The 17,569-nt window shown below is 48.4% G+C and overlaps 1 protein-coding gene across 1 annotated transcript in view; it reads right to left on the bottom strand.

Moving 5' to 3' along the window:
• The window catches only part of P3H2 (prolyl 3-hydroxylase 2), a 114,805-nt gene that overhangs the window by 76,227 nt on the left and 21,009 nt on the right, over positions 1-17,569 (bottom strand). The window lies entirely within an intron of this gene.

The following is a 17,569-nucleotide window of genomic DNA, read 5'->3' as shown; positions in this document are numbered from 1 at the left end:
GGAAGGGAAAGGAGAATGTTAGCTGCTTTGAGACTCCTTCGGGTAGTGATAAAGCGGGATATCAAATCCAAATCCAAACTCTTTGTAACGGCTTCGGGTATCCAAATAAATAAATCACACCAGCAGCGCCTCTGAACTGAGACTGGCTTCCTCTGTGGCTTGGCAACAAAGCGAGCTCCTCCGAGCTCCCCCACAAGTGATCCTTCCTTGGCCATTCTCCCTGCTCCTTAAAGGACCCACTGAAGATTTGTGGAGTGGGGTGCGGGAGCCTTCGAAGCCTCTCGTCTGCCATTTGCAGGGCAGGTGCAAAGAGGCATTTCAGACTGAAAGAAGCAGGTTTCGCTTTCTCACTTCCTAAAACAATATGCTGGGAGATTCACGACAGATTAAAGAAAGTCCTTCTTAACGCAGAACACAGTTAAACTATGGAACTCTCTGCCACAGGAGGCAGTGGCAGCCACCAACCTGGATGGCTTTAAAAGAGGACAGGACAAATTCATGGAGGAGGAGAGGGCTATCGATGGCTCCTAGCCAAGATAGCTCTGCTCTGCTTCCATAGTGGGAGACAGCAATGCTTCTGAATACTACATGCTGGAAACCAAATAATAATAATAATAATTTATTTATACCCCGCCCATCTGACTGGGTCTCCCCAGCCACTCTGAGCAGCTTCCAACCAAATATCAAAAACAATACGGCGTCAGACATTTAAAACTTCCCTAAACAGGACTGCCTTCAGGTGTCTTTTAAAAGTAAAATAGTTGTTTATTTCCTTGACATCTGCTGGGAGGGCGTTCCACAGGGCAGGCGCCACCACCAAGAAGGCCTTCTGCCTGGTTCTCTGTAACCTCACTTCTCGCAATGAGGGAACCGCCGGAAGGCCCTCAGCGCTGGATCTCAGTGTCTGGGCTGAACAATGGGGGTGGAGACGCTCCTTCAGGTATACTGGGCTGAGGCCATTTAGGGCGTTAAAGGTCAGCATCAACACGTTGAATTGTGCTTGGAAACGTACTGGGAGCCAATGTAGGTCTTTCAGGACTGGGGGTATATGGTCTCGGCGGCCGCCCCCAGTCACCAGTCTAGCTGCCACATTCTGGATTAATTGCAGTTTCCAGGTCACATTCAAAGGTAGCCCCACGTAGAGCGCATGGCAGTAGTCCAAGCGGGAGATAACCAGAGCATGCACCACTCTGTTGAGACAGTCTGCGGGCAGGTAGGGTCTCATCCTGCGTACCAGATGGAGCTGATAAACAGCTGCCCTGGACACAGAATTGACCTGCGCCTCCATGGACAGCTGTGAGTCCAAAATGACATGAAGGGAGTGGGGGCTCTTGCCCTTGAATCCTGCTTGCTGGTTTCACTTTGGGGCATCTTCTTGGCCACTGTGAGAATAGGATGCTGGACCTGATGGGTCATTGACCTGATCCTGCAGCATCTTCTTATACAAACTGAAACTCAGCTAGCTTTTGAAATTCAGACTGTTCTGAATTTTGCTATGCAGTCCTCCAGATAATCAGTGTGAAAATGCATGTATTAGGTTACAGTGTGCATAAACAAAGGCATATATCACTGCAAATAATGTATCAGATGTGTTGCGTTAAGGGAACTTAATAATAATAATAATAATAATAATAATAATATTGCATGGGGGAATGTGCATTTTGCACTAAAAGGCTGATGAATTTTCACGAGGCCATTAAAAAAATAAATTGCAAACCCATGTAACTATCTTGAGAACAGGAGATTGGGAAAATGAGCAGAGGTGGGAGAGATGTCAGGGTAAGAAGAGAGTCCCAAAGTACCTGATTTTGAACCACACAGGTAAAAGCTGATTCCCTAGATAAACGACTTGGGAGCCATTTCTACTGAAATCACTGAGACTCACATCCAAGCAAGCAGACTTTTCGGAGAGCAGTGCCCGCCAACACCAGTCTCCTGGCAGCCTCTGTACCTGAGTGGTCCAAGCATGATGCTCAAGCTCAGCCCAGTTTCCAAAAGCGGCAGCTCAGCGATTTGCGGAAACCAAGTCCCCTTTCCGACACATCTGGACTGCATTTGTGCAACAGCAATTTAAAAGTGCATTAAAGAGATTCATCTGCTCTCTTACCACCAGGTTTTTTCCACTCGTGGGTTTTAAAGTTTTCCAACACTATACTGAAAGTACTCTAAAAAAAACCCAAAACAGTGACCTTGGGAGAAGAGTTCAACTCCCCCATTCAAAAAAACATAAAAAGGAAATCCAGTTTAAGATCTACTTAGACAAGCACAGGTTTTGGACAGAGAGAGGTAATTTTAGTACATAGTGCACTGTTCCTCTAATGAGCTCAGAGTTATCACCCCAGTTTTATTTTACAACAACCCTTTGAGGTTGGCAAGGCACCTGAAGTTGAAAATTGCCAGTTAGTTCCAAGCAGGGCTATTTTTCTAGAAAAAGAGGTGTCAGAACTCACCATAAACATGTCGCTTGTTCTTTTACAATAGCCCACCTGAGAGGGGCTAGTATCCCCACATGGGATAGCTCCACACATATCTACTTTGTAACTAAGTCTGCCTTCAGGGATCCAACTGTGAACTGATGATGTGAGTAAACTTTTATATACTTTACACAAGATTGTTGTGTGTTTATTCTTTTAAGAGGGATATAAGGGAACTTTCCAGGAACCTAACAGTAAGAGGCTTAAACAAGCCTGCAACCAGCTATCTGCTGTGCGTTTAAAAGGAGAATGCAAAACTCTGCTAAGTAAAGAAATGTGCTAGCGCAAGTTAGGAAGGATATTAATAAACAATATATCCTCTCCTGCCGCCCTGACCATTCACACAAAGGTGGATGGGAACCCTTTGGATTGATCCTGACACAGAGCTTTTCTTTCTTTAATCGGTATAAGAAGAAACAGAGAGGAAGAGAAGCAGACTCACCTAGGGGCAGAACCCTGCTCTGGAGGACAGGATACATGCCTGGCCCTCTGCTAAAGTGGCGAACAAAACATAGGATGCAAAGCTCAAGTTACAGGACATCAGTGAGCCGGAATGGGAAGCCAGATCGTTCCTTTGCCTTTTCCAGAGGTCAGTAACTGGATGAGGCTCCAAGCATCATGAAAAACAACGTTATAGTCTGTGCTCCCGCAGAGATTGTGAAACAAGGCAATGGCTTTCTGCTGAAAAAAAACCTCTCTCCTGGGTCCTGGTTGAAATTTGAGGACATTCCCTCCCCAGCTGCAGCAGGACCACCTGTTCATATGACACCTCACACCTGACCGGCTCCCAGTGACCCATGCTTCTCCCGCTGCCCAAGAAGAAGAGGAGTTTGGATTTGATATCCCACTTTATCACTACCCTAAGGAGTCTCAAAGCAGCTAACAATCTCCTTTCCCTTCCTCCCCCACAACAAACACTCTGTGAGGTGAGTGGGGCTGAGAGACTTCAGAGAAGTGTGACTGGCCCAAGGTCACCCAGCAGCTGCATGTGGAGGAGCAGGGAATCGAACCCAGTTCACCAGATTACGAGTCTACCGCTCTTAACCACTACACCACACTGGCTCCCCAAGAAAGTCCCAATTTGCAAGCCTTGCTGGTTGGACAGCAAGCTTTATGGTCCCAGGAACATCTGTGTGTGTGTGTGTGTGTGTGTGTGTGTGTGTGTGTGTCTAAGATGGAGTTTTAAGAGTCGACTGGTGAGGTCAATGGGAACAGTGCCCACTGCCTGTCAAAGCCAGGACACTTCATCAAAGGGCTTTTAAATGTGAGTGCAGGAGATTTCTGGCCAAGAAATGTGAACATTTTTAAAACGGCAAATAGGTGGTGATATCAGCAGAGGGGGGCGGTGGAGGGAGAGGGTTGGATTTGGCCACGTCAGTAAACTGACGCATACCCAGATTGTATCTCAGCACATGGTGTCGCAAGTGAAATGAAGCAGGAGGCAGTAGACAAATCCTGCAGGATCCAGAGATCCTGCTGGCTGCTTCTTCACGCAGCACCTGGTTAAAGCAAGAGCGTTCGCTCCCACCAACTTGGATGGCTTTCAGCATCAATGGCTACTAACCACAATGGCTTTGCTCTACCTCCCCTGTCCAGGAAATTAGGTTTCTGGATGCCAATTGCTTTGAATCACAATTGGGGAGAGTGAAGTTGCTCTCAGGTCCCGCTTACGGGCTTCCAAAAATGAAAATCTGCTTGGCCACAGAGAGAACAGGGTGCATTTAAAAATGTGCATTTGGAGAGAAAACATGCTAGAAAATGAGATCTGTATCTGAGTGTAACTTCGCAGTTTAATCACGACAATTTACTAAGTTCTGATCCACTTAATAGGCTGGGAGGTGTGGAACAGGTGAGCTTGTGCTGGAATTTGCAAAGGTCAAATTCCTCAAGCCCAGCCACCTTCAGGGACCCTCAAGACTTGTGTTCCTGTTGTCTTTTTGCAGGTGTCTTGTGCAATGTTTCATTGGCACATTAATAATGGATTTATTCCACTTTATTGGTTGCTCTGTGGCACATCCTCAGGCTTATTATATTGCTGCATTATTGCTGTCAGGAGGGGCACTTTTGCAAGAAAGAATTACAGAATCGCAGAGTTGGAATGGTCCTCTGCTCCAACTCCCTACAGCGCAGAAGACACTGCTAAGTCACATAAGGCAACAAAAGCAAGTCAAACCCTGTCCCTGGAAAAAAATCAAGGTATGAAAAGTTGCAAGATTTCAGCAGGGAGTTACAGTGCATGCACTAATAGGGAATGAGGCAGTATGTCTACCCTAAAACATTTCCAGGTGCAAACAGCATGAAAAGCATGACATATAACTTTCCCAATACCACCACGAGCAAAATAAAGCGAACATCTGGAGGGGCTTTCTGACACCCTGACAGGCAGCATCCTAAGTCGAAGGAAAGAGGCTACGTGCAGATACAACGCTTGCTAGGGCCACCGGGGGTTGCTGGCAAGTCTGCTTTGCAGGGAAGGCTGGACTCCATCAGCAACAAAGCTTCATCAACTCCTCAAGTTGTCCTTTAGGAAATTTGGTGCTGGCCAAGGTATGAATCTCCTTTCCAGGCTGGTTTCCAGGATGTCAGTAACTGGAGAGAAGGGTGGACATTACATATGTTTGTCAAGACGCAGCAAGTTAAAATGGGCAGGCCACATGTTCTTCTTTGCAACTCTGCAGATACCGTATTTTTTGCACCATAGGACGCACCGGACAATAGGACGCACTTTGTTTTAGAGGGGGGAGAACAAGAAAAAAAAAATTTCCCCCTCTCTGCCCAGCGCCCCTTCAGTGAAGCAGCAGGAGGTGCTGCGCAGAGAGGGGGAGAACTGTCCCCCTCTTGTTTTCCCGCTCTAAAACAAGGTGCCGTTTAAGGTGCGTTCAGGCGGCTACCTTGGAAGCCTGGAGAGCGAGAGGGGTCGGTGTGCACTGACCCCTCTCGCTCTCCAGGCTTCAGGTTCCTTTCGACCTGCTCTTTGGGGCTGGTGGGGGGAAGCCCACCACCAGCCCCAAAGAGCAGGTCAGGGAGCAGCGGAAAGGCGCAGCGGAGAGCCATAGCCGCGCGTCACCTCTCCAGCCGGGAGAGGGTCGCGGGGCTATGGCATCTTCGCTCCATAGGACGCACACACATTTCCCCTTCATTTTTGAAGGGGAAAAAGTGCGTCCTATAGAGCGAAAAATACGGTAATCATGTGTGGGTGATCCTTTATGCCTCCTATGCGTTCGTCTTGGTCCCTGTCGCCAGAGGCTTTGAGGACAGGCAGTTGCAACTGTTCCTGAACACAGAGGAGATGGTTAAACTCTGTCCTTTTCCTGCTCCAACAGGATGCAGCTGTCGGGCAATGTTGTTCAGGAAGGGGTTCCACTTGAACACAGCCGATCACGGCTCTTTCGCTTTCCCGAAGTCTGCAAGTGAGCTTCTGAGATCCCATGGAAATGATATCTTCTCAGGGACAGGATCCTCCTAATTCTGTATTTTCAAAACTGGCCTCCGAGGCAAGGGGGATCTTCCACATTTGCAAATCAAGCAAGCGGACTGCATCTCCCTGCCCAGGGCACCAGCTTTCTTTCCTTTCTTCTGCCCTGCACTTGGCCATGAGGTTCATAGAATTGTGGAGTTGGAAGGGAACCACCTGGGTCATCTAGTCGAGCCCCTCGTTCACGGTACTTGCGAATCCCGCCTGCCGCTCATCACTCTGGAACTGAGGCGGCTTGCGTGGTGCACCAAACGGCAAGTTCTGCTCCTGGCAAACCAGTCATGCTGGCCACTGGGCTGAAACAGCTTAAATTTGGCCACATTGCACTTTCCTATGTTGTTTTGCCTGTGTGTGTGTGTATACACACACACACACATACACACACACACACATTTTTATTCGTTTTTTTAACATATCATTTCCAACATTCATATAACATAACATCTGATCTTATACAATGTTTTAGACTTCCGTCAACACCTCTGATGATTTTTCGTTCTTTATCACTTATTCTGCATCTCTTAATTTCTCTATTACTCTTAATTATCATTAACTAATAACTCTCCTCATAGTCTTTCTTGCAATATTTCAGATAGTCCTCCTTACAAAACTTATTGCAGTCCTACAAGCGTAATCTGTTCATTACAGTTACTTTTCAAATAGTTTGTAAATTTACTCCAGTCTTCTAAGAATCTCTGGTCCCGCAGCTTTCAAACCCTTCCTGTTAATTGATCTAATTCTGCATAGTCCATCAGTTTCATCTGCCATTCTTCTTTCGTCGGTAATTCTTCTTGCTTCCATTTTTGTGCCAATAATATTCTTGCTGCCGTTACTGCATATAAAAACAACTTACAATCCTGTGTATTAATATCATCTCCTACAATGTTTTGCGTACATCTTTTGATACTACCCTTTCCGTTCCTATTTTTAGGTTACCACTTCCACTATGATTTCCAGTGAAGGCATGGAATGTGAGAGTTGGGGTTTCTCCCCTAAATCCACCCCTAAACAAAAACTACTGTGGTTCATATTTGACTCAGGGCCAAGAAAGAATTCAGTTCAATATACCTTTCTCACAAGAAAAGCTCTGCAGGATCAGGCCAGGGGCCACCTAGTCCATTCTCCCAGTAGCCAGCCTGATGCTCCCAAGGGAAACCAGCAAGCAGGATTTGAACACAAGAGCAACGCTCTTCCCTCCTGTGGTTTCCAGCAACTCAGAATCATTTCTGCTTCCAGCTGTGGATGCAGAGGATAGCCATCCTGGCTAGTAGCCATCGATAGCCCCCTCCTCCTCCTCCATGAATTTGTCTCATCCTCTTTTAAAGCCATCCAAGTTGGCGGCTGTCAGGGGTTCAGGGACAGAGGCACAGGGTAGGCAGGAGATGGAGAGCGATGGGGATGAATCCCAGGACAGCGAGGAAGAGGATGACAATGACTCTAGAGATTCCATGAGTCTTTCCAGCGAATCAGAGGATTCCCAGAAGGGGGCGCCGGTGGTCAAGGCCAGGGGAGCCCCAGGGGGGACTTGTCAGGAGCAGGGGGCCAGCGGGGGATCCCAAAGTGGCAGCTGGGCGTCAGGACCAGCCTCCCCGCCAGAGTGCAGCGAAGGGGGTGGAGGTTCCAGTGTATCAGGGGAGGCGGCTCCGGCAGTAGAGAAAGGAGGGAGGTCGGAGCAAGCCACCCTCCCGGAAGGGGAGGGGAGTAGTGAAGGGAGTAGCGTAGCTGTCAAAAGGAAAGTTAGAGGTTGGGGGCGCGCGCCAAGTTCAAATGTAGAGGCGCGCGGAAGTACAGGGAGCCCGGAGGAGGGGCCAGGTCCCAAAGCCCGCAGGAGGGGGCAAGAGCAGTCTGATTCCGCGTCGGAGGAATCCAGGAGGGGCGAAACCCCAGCGGGCAGAAAGACCCTGCGGAAAAGGAAAGAGAGAAAGAGGTGGAGCAGCGCAAGCCTCTTAAACTGGTGCAGGGCGGGGACAGATTCAGAAGGGACTTCAGCGGTCTAAGCCTAGCAGACGTAGGGCTGCGCGCCTCGGATCTGAAGCAAACAATGAACTGCAATAAACACTTTTGTATATAAGAAAAGAAAGGCGTTGGTCTTTTGTGAGCTGAGACTTGAGGCAGCCCTGACAGCGGCCATCACGGCCTCCTCTAGAAGCACAAATCCATCATTTAACTACGCCCTGTGCAAAGAAGCATTTTCTTATGTCTGTCCCAAATCTTCCACCATTCAGTTTCTTTGGGTGCTTCCCACTTCTAGTGCTATGAGCAGTTGGGGGAGTGGTGCAGGAAAAACAATTTACTCCTTAAAGAAAACAAAAGAGATTATTGTGGGCTTTAGGAAATGTAAATTGAAGATTCAGCCACTTATTATTGAGGGGAAGTGCATGGAACCGGTCTTGGTGTTTTTTGATTTCTGGGAATGGAGTTGAGAGACGACCTAACCTGGGGAGAAAACAGTAAAGACCTGGTGAAGAGAGCACAGCAGAGGTTATATTTTCTGAGAATCCTCCGGAAAAATCATCTCTCAAAGGACCTGTTGATGGCATTTCACCATTGCACTGTGGAGAGCGTATTAACTTATGGGCTGTGTGTGTGGTTTGGGAGCTGCACAGTCAGGGAAAAAACAATGCTGTCCAGGGTTGTAAAGACTGCGGAGAGAATAATTGAGTGCACTCTTCCCACCTTGGATCAAATCTATGCTTCCAGGTGCCATAAGAAAGCTGCAGAGATGATCTCTTTCAGGTTCTGCCTTCTGGAAGAAGGTCCAAGGTTATAAAGACTAGGACTTGCCGCCTGAGAAACAGCTTCTATTCAAATGTGATTTTTGGTTTTAAACGCTGTGTAAGGTAGTCTCTATGGGAGCATATTGTATTTAATTATGGGGTATCAGAGTTTTTAGGGGGTTAACCAGGCTGGGATAGCAGGCTTGTTGGTTTTGAATGTCTGACTTAGATTTTTTCAGTTTTGTCGTTCTGTATGGAACAATGACAATAAAGATTATTGTATCGTATGGGAGAGGGAGGGAGAAAGATTTTTCTGTCTGCAGCGGCTCCCCATCCCTGGAATGCTCTCCCCAGGAAAGTTTGCCTGGCGCCTTCATTATACACGTTCCTCTTTAACCAGGCCATTGGTTGATTTGATTGACATCCTATGCCCTTTTAACATGTGCTATTTTGGGGGACGGGGGTTATTGGGCTGTTGTTTTTATTTTGATTATATATTTTGTGGTTTTATATTTGATTTTGTTCTGTGAACCGCCTGAGACCTCTGGGTATAGGGCAATATATAAATTCAATTAAATAAATAAATAAATAAATAAATAAATAAAAATAATACACTTTCTCCAGTTCATGTATAGTTTTCTGTCCCTCTTTGCTCGAAACCGCCGGGTCCAAAAGTGGTGCTGCTGCCCCCTGGGTGGGGAATTCCCTAAGGGGGATGCTAGGGGTATAAATAATAGAACCATCAAATTGTAGAGCTGTAAGGGGCCCCAAGGGTCATCTAGTCCAACCCCCTGCAATGCAGGCATCACAGCATCTGAATCTGACGCAAGAGCCCTGAGCAGGGTTGGGGAGCTCAAAACTGGCCAGAAGGGGACCTACAGGAAGACCCAGAGTCCCTGTGCACTTGAGACCCCACAAACTTTGGAACACACTTAAGGCATCCCTCTGTACTCTGAAGCAAATTCATGAATGCTTTAAAAAGGCATAAAGCAAAACAGTGTGATTTCATAAGATAGTTATAGCTATACAGTGGAATAATAATAATAATAATAATAATAATAATAATAGTTTAGTTGTTTAGTCGTGTCCGACTCTTTATGACCCCATGGACCAGAGCACGCCAGGCACTCCTGTCTTCATAATAATAATAATAATAATAATAATAATAATAACAATAATATATTATTTATACCCCGCCCATCTGGCTGAGTTTCCCCAGCCACTCTGGGCGGCTCCCAATCAAGTGTTAAAAACAATACAGCATTAAACATTAAAAACTTCCCTAGACAGGGCCGCCTTCAGATGTCTTTTGTAGATAAGATAGCTGCTTATTTCCTTGACATCTGATGGGAGGGCGTTCCACAAGGTGGGTGCCACCACTGAGAAGGCCCTCTGCCTGGTTCCATGTAACCTCACATTTCTCAGTGAGGGGACCGCCAGAAGGCCCTCGGCGCTGGACCTCAGTGTCCAGGCAGAACGATGGGGGTGGAGACGCTGCTTCAGGTATACTGGGCCGAGGCTGTTTAGGGCTTTAAAGGTCAGCACCAACACTTGGAACTGTGCTCAGAAACGTACTGGAAGCCAATGCAGATCTCTCAGGACTGGTGTTATGTAGTCCCGGCAGCCACTCCCAGTTACCAGTCTAGCTGCCGCATTCTGGATTAATTGCAGTTTCCGGGTCACCTTCAAAGGTAGCCCCACGTAGAGCACATGGCAGTAGTCCAAGCGGGAGATAACCAGAGCATGCACCACTCTGGTGAGACAGTCTGCAGGCAGGGAGGGTCTCATCCTGCATACCAGGTGGAGCTGGTAGACAGCCACCCTGGACACAATGGAAGTCACCATTGCTCTGAAGTGTGACTATCATACTTGGAAGAGCTTTTGTTGCTAGGTCAAGTTCATCCCTTTTGTTGCATGAATTGAACCGATTTTAATTAGAGTTTGAATAAATGTGCAATGAATTCTGCTATTCTCTTCCTTAGTGGGTCTTGCTAACTATTCTGAATGATGCTTTTTTGTAGGTCAAGGGGCACTGGGGGTGAGTTGATGGAACCAAGAGGGGCAGTGGACCAAAAAGGGGTTGGCAACCGCTGCCCTGAAGTAAAAAGCCCCAAATGTTGTAAGCTCTCCACACAGGGGGGCTGTTCCCTCCCCTGACGTTTCTCTTGGAGACCAAAATGCATCATCTGGGGTGGGGTCTCTTTCTGGGATGTCCCAACCTGGGCTCAGGACTCTGCAAGAGACTTGCCTTTAGATGCAAGCAGTAATTCTCAGGAGCTGCGGCGCTTTTGCAAAATGCAGTACAAGCAGCAGCCCTTTCCACCAACTTCTTTGCTTTTATTGGAAAAGAAAACAAAGCCTTTAGACTTCAAGTAATTGTGATTATCATAGTTCTAAGTTGGATTTCGAGCTCAGGCAGGCTACTGCTTATACTCCACGGGTAATCTTGGATTCCGGTCCTGTGTTTAGACTACATCCATTTGGGCTCTGTATCCAGAGGCAGAGAAGGGAAGGCCAGGAACCTTTGTGGGGAAAGTTCCTGTTCACTCCCAAGCTGCCTCTCTGCGGCTAATGAGGTAAGGAGAGAGAGAGGGAGCTCTCACAATGCCATAAAGCGGAAGGAATGCAAAGCATCTCCTGAAGGCGACTCATTAAGGCATCAGCTACAAGCAATTCAAGGGCTTGCGGAATTGGCTAGCCCAGACCTGGCACAGCCAACATTACGTGAGCAAACACAAAACTCCAAAGCCGCAATCCTGACGGTTCAGTGGAAGCGACCATTCATAAGTTCCTGGTACGATGCGCCAGGGGGGGAAAGGATAGTTTGGTTGGCAACGATGAATACAGATCCGGGCTTTTCTCTGCCCAAGGAGTCAGGCTGGATGCAAAACAGGAGCCCCAACATCCTCAGTACAATAGAATCACAGAACTGGAGAGTATGGGAGGGGCACCCAAAGGCCATCCAGTCCAACCCCCTGCAACGAAGCAATTGTGGCTGAAGAATCACTGACAGATGGCCATCCAACCTCTGCTTAAAAACCTCTGAAGAAGGAGAGTCCAACACCTTCTGAGGTCATGGAAACATGGAACTGTAGAGCTGTAAGGGGCCCCAAGGGGTCATCTAGTCCAACCCCCCTGCGATGCAGGAGTTGCAGCCAAGTGTGGCTGTGCAAGAGCCCGGCACATCTGCGTTACTGGCCTCCCGAGCCCTTCCCTGCAGCTGTCAGAAGCAGCCGCCTTCCCTTTTATGAGCAAAGCCGATAACAGCGTCCAGGACCTCCGTGCGGCAACCGAGGGCAAATGAAACACAAACACAAGCCTTAATAGAGCTTTGCTGATGAGAAAAACTGATTTCTCGCTAATGCACAACAGGCTGGCTGTAAGCGCTCCGGAAAGCCTGCCAGGAGGAAATTTCCCTGCACGAAAATAATATCTAGCGGGCTGCAAGCAATTAAGAGCCCGGCGTGCAGTTGGAGATCTTGAAGGCACGTTTCAGAGGGCAGGAAATCCCATTTCACCTAGGCGAAGAAAGCGGACAAGTGTCTGGTCCACCTTTTTACCTGCCACTTACTTCTCTTGACACCAACATGTGCCATGCAAGAGCTGCCACCAGCCGGCTCTTGAAGCAGGTGGGATTGGAAAGGTCCTCCTCCTCCTCCTCCTTCTTCGGCCATCACTTGTAGCCGAGTAAGATTGTCTTCCATAAACACGCTTTTAACAATGAGTCTGTAAGTGACTGTGGGGGCCAATTCTGGATCCACACGTCCTTCCGCAGTGGGCACATTGGTTTCTGGGTGGGAGTTGATCATGGTGAGCGTTTGCCAAGCGTGCCTTCCTCTTAGCACTTTTCTCCCTTGTGTCCTGAGTTCGAGTGTCTTCAAAGCCCATGACATGATCCTGCTGGATCAAGTCAATGCCCCATCTAGTCCAGCACCTGTTCTCATAGCGGCTGGGGCGTAGCAAGGGGGGTGCGTTGGGTGCGTTCCGCCCCGGGTGTCACCACTGAGGGGGGTGACAAAATGGTGGGTGGCACTCACCGGGGGGCCTGCAGCGCACCCAAGCCACACGTCTCTCCTGGGAGTGATGCAGTGGCTTGAGCGCCCGCAGGCTCCGAGCTGCCCCAAACAGTCCACCCCTTGCCTCCCCCTCAGCTGTAGGACAGCTGAGAGGGAGGAGGCAGGAAGACTCCATGGAGGCCCCGCAGTGCCCCATGGGAAGCTGGCCCCGCCCCTGTGGACGTGTGGCTCTGCCCTGTAGGCAGATGGCACCACCCCTGTGCACAGGGCACACGCGCCGTCCAAGGCGCCCGATCAGCTTGTGTGGCGTTAACACATGAGAGTGCTGGAGGTGAAATAGTTAAACAGGTTACCCAATCAGGACCCTGGGGGTGGAGTCAGAGGGACTATAAAACCAGCTCTGGGAGGGGAGAAGGGAGGAGTTCGTTTGGAGTCGGGTGTTGGTTGGAGTGGACGTCAATTGGGATAGAGTCTGTGGGGAAGTTGAGTTAAAGGTAAAGGTAAAGGGACCCCTGACCATTAGGTCCAGTCGTGGCCGACTCTGGGGTTGCGGCACACATCTCACTTTAATGGCCGAGGGAGCCGGCGTACAGCTTCCGGGTCTTGTGGCCAGCATGACTAAGCCGCTTCTGGCTAACCAGAGCAGCGCACAGAAACGCCGTTTACCTTCCTGCCAAAGCGGTACCTATTTATCTACTTGCACTTTAACGTGCTTTTGAACTGCTAGGTTGGCAGGAGCTGGGACTGAGCAACGGGAGCTCACCCTGTTGCGGGGATTTGAACCGCCCACCTTCTGATCGGCAAGTCTTGGGCTCTGTGATTTAACCCACTGAACCACCTGCATCCCAAGGTTGAGTTAGTCTAGTGAAATAAGCTGAGTCAGGAACAGTTAGGAACTAGGAAGACAAGTCAATATCTGAGGGGTGGTTTAGTGAGTGAGAGCAGGAAGTTATAGGTCTGGATAGGCAACCCATGATTGTAATGGACCGATACCGTTTATGAAACCACATGCTTGTTAAAATGCAATAAATAAACAGAAGTTTATGTTCCAATTTAACCCTGACTGGACTCAGTATTGTACCAGGTAGGGCCTGGGTGGTAGCTGAGAGAAATAAAGTGGTGGCACAGGGATCAATAGACGGTGAAACGTCCAGGGACTGTGCTGGTCCCGAGGGTTAACCGTGCGGCGAGGTCCGAGTCCAGTCCAAGGTCGAGGGTGCGGTATGGAGGCCGTCCGTCAAAGCTGAAGCGGGGTCCAAGGCAGGGAGTCGGGTGAGGTCAGGAACTCTGGCAGATGAGCAGGACAGGGTGCCGGCAGGAAGAGGTTACCAACAACATTGCTCCCGCAACCTGGGACCGGAGCTGGCTGTCTTTTATCTGCCCCGAGGCATAGGGCGGCCCCGATCCCCTGGTGACTCAGCTCTCCTGGCCTGGAGGCGAGCACTAGTCCTGCAGGAACTTAGTTCCCTCCGCCTCTCTGCCCTGAGCCTCTGCAGCTCAGAAGAGGCTGGAGGGTTCCTGGACCCAGAGGCAACCTCCGCTTCCCCTGACGGGGCTGAAAGTTGAGGACCTGCAGGCAATGGGTCCTTGATCACCTCCGGAGCCAGAGCAGAATCAGCTGGTGTCTGCTCCTGATGATCTGGCACAGGTGAGGACCCTTCAGGCTCATGCCCCAGCCCCAGCTCAGCTGGTCCTGGTGGCAGGGAATCCTGTGCAGGCTGGGATTCCTCAGGTTCAGCCTTCGAGTCCAAATCCCAGGCCATCACAGGGACCCTGTGTGATCACCACAGCTTGCTCCTTAGCCCTCTCATCCTCCATGAATTTGTCCAATCCTCTTTTAAGGCAATCTTGGTTCGTGGCCATCGCTGCTTCCGGTGGGAACGCACTCCACAGTTTTACTATGTGTTGCATGAAGAATTCATTTACTTTATCTGTCCCGAATCTTCCAGCCTTTAGCTTCATTGGATGTCCTTGAGTTACTGAGTTATGAGGGAGAGAAAACTTTTCTCTGCCTGTTTTCACCATGTCATGCATCGTTTTATAAATGCCAATCATGTCACCCCTTGCTTGTCTTTTCTCAAAACTAAAAAGTCCCAAACGCTGCAAACTTTTCCTATGGGGCGTTGCTCCAGCCCCTAAATTGTTTTGGTTCCCCTTACAGTATTCAAACTTTTCCCAACTCTACAATATCCTTTTTGACTTGAGGCAACCAGAAACTGTACACCGTATTCCAAATGAGCTTGCACCATAAATTCCTCTAACAAATATGAGCAGCTTTATTTTCAATTCCTTTCCTAATGATCCTTAGCATGGGATTCTCCTTTTTCATGGCCGCTGCACACTTGGTCACTATAGCAATTATCTTACTATATCACCAGAGCCATGGAAAGGTTAGCAAGCACAGTTTTTTAAAAAAAGAAAAAGAAGAAGAAGCAACATCTCTCTTTGATGGCTTTAAAAAGAAGATTGGACAAATAGATTAATGCCTTACTTAAACCTTCATGTTCAGAAGCAGTCTCTCCTTCCTTGGAGATTTTAAAGCAGAGTTTGGACGGCCATCTGTCATGGATGCTTTAATTGAGATTCTTGGACTAGATGGCTTTTGGGTCCCTTCCAACTCTACAATTCCACTATTCTCACTGCTCTGAGACTGGGGTGGCCAGTAATGCATTTTTGGAGAGCTAATTCATTGCAGCTTCTCCTCTCTGTTTTTTTAAAGAACCATCTCCCAGACTGATGTCCTCTAAACACGAACCCTGCAGACATGCCCAGGATTGTGCTGTTAGTCATTTAGGAAACACAGTGAAGATGTGCCTGGAGATCAGATTTCAAAGTGGGAGAGACATGGGGCTTTACAACTGGGTGTTCCCCTCTCAGAGTGTGAGAGTTGGCTGTTCTACAGCGGAGAAGCGGAGCTTGGAACTCGCAAAGGTCCAGGACTCTTAAACCAGATCAATCCTGCGCTGGTTCTTGTCCCAGAGCAGAGATCTCCTTCTGCTCCATCCAAGCTCCCAAAACCCCGTGAGGAAGGTCTGCCTTTAGACCTCATAGCCTACACTCTCTTTGCTGCCTGGATTGGTCTGGCGTTCCTCCCCAGGTGCAGGATGGGTAGAGAAGAGGACTATGGTGGGCAGCAGTGGTGGCTGGTAAACCCTGGACCTGGTGGTCTGTGGCCAAGGAGGTCATGTAGGTGGGGCCAAGGAATCCCCATGGACGGGGCCAAGTTGTTGTAGTTTGCTTCCTACCAACTGGGATGGCTTCAAAAAAAAACCACACCATTAGGCAAATTCATGGAAGATGGGGTACACTCAACCACTTTGATTGGCAGAATTGGCACTACTTACAGGTGCCACGTAACACCCGTTCCACATTGGTAAGAATTCAATCTTCAGTTCCTTTGGAACTCCCTGCCTATTGAGATCTGGCGGTAGCCTTCACTGTACTGTTTTCGGCGCCTGCTAAAAACATTCCTGTTCAGACAAGCCTACCCAGAAAGTTGAGATACAGTGGTACCTTGCAAGACGAATGCCTCGCAAGACAGAAAACTCGCAAAACGAAAGGGTTTTTGGTTTTTTGAGTTGCCTATGGGCTTGCTTCGCAAAACGGAAACGTCTTGCAAGTTTGTTTCCTTTTTCTTAAAACCGTTAATACAGTTGGGACTTGACTTCGAGGAGCAACTCATAGCACGCGGTGTGGTAGCCTTTTTTGAGGTTTTTGAAGACTTTGGTGATTTTTGAAGCTTTTCCAAAGCTTTTCCGACACCGTGCTTCGCAAGATGAAAAAAACCGCAAGACGAAAAAACTCGTGGAACGAATTAATTTCATCTTGCGAGGCACCACTGTAGTTTAATCTGTCTTAGTATCGTGATTTTTGTATTCTATAAAGTATGGTTTGCATTTTTCTCGATTTTACTGTTTTAGCAAACAACTTTGAGGTTTTTTAACAACCAAGCGGTGTATGAATTTTATGAAATAAGATATAAACCAACCAATGGCTTTCAAACATGATGGCTATGTTCTGCTGTCGTTCGAGGTTCTGGAGGTTGCTGTTAGTTTGCATTTGACCTCATAAACGTATCTTCGTATGCAGTTTTGGCAAACAGACACATCCTTGCAAGCCTCTCTAGTATAATGCTTTCTGAAGCTTGCAAGCTACACACAGTCTTTGTTATTATTATTATTATTATTATTATTATTATTATTAGCTCTCACCCCCCTGGAGATTCAAGCCCCCAAGCCTGGAGAGATCCAGGAAAACCTAGAGACTTCAGACCTCCGACCTGGAAGCCTGGCAACCCTACTGGGGGTGGAGGTTGTGGGGAGCACAGATCACTGCGCCCCTTTTCTCTAGCGAGGGCAGTTTAATCTCCAGGCCAAGCGGAGAGTCTCTTACAGAGGCTAGTACAACTCCCTGTTTTTTTATAGGGTTGTTTACTCCTGTCCCGCAGGGCTGGAGGCCAGCTGAGTCACGCCAGGCTGCGTCACGATGCTTCTGCTCCGACGGCCGTGGGATTCCTAAAAGTGTTTTCCACTTGGGAAGGCAGAAGCCGCTGCTTATCTCGCCTCTGCAATTCAAGTTCCAGTTCCTGAACCTTGGGAGGCCGGCAGTAACTCCCCAGAAGTTCCTGGGGGAGAAGTGTTGCCTCCTTCCAAACTCTGACAACTCAGCTGTAGTGGAAGATCACAATGGTGTGCAATTACTCAGGAATGAGCATCATTTAAAAATGTGCACAGAGATGCATTCCACTATCCAGCTAAGGGCTTATGCAACCTTCCCAAATCTGATATTCTCCAGATGTCCTGGACTGCAATTTCCATCAGCCGTGCTGACTGGGACTAACAAATTGTGGTCCAAAAGCTCTGTCGATGGATTTGTTCAGTTTCATCA

The sequence above is a fragment of the Podarcis pityusensis genome (genome assembly GCF_964106645.2).
Source record: "Podarcis pityusensis genome assembly, chromosome: 5".
In the NCBI taxonomy this organism is placed as follows: domain Eukaryota; kingdom Metazoa; phylum Chordata; class Lepidosauria; order Squamata; family Lacertidae; genus Podarcis; species Podarcis pityusensis.
The sequence above is the reverse complement of the archived record's forward strand: the minus strand, read 5'-3'. Positions and strand labels throughout refer to the sequence as shown.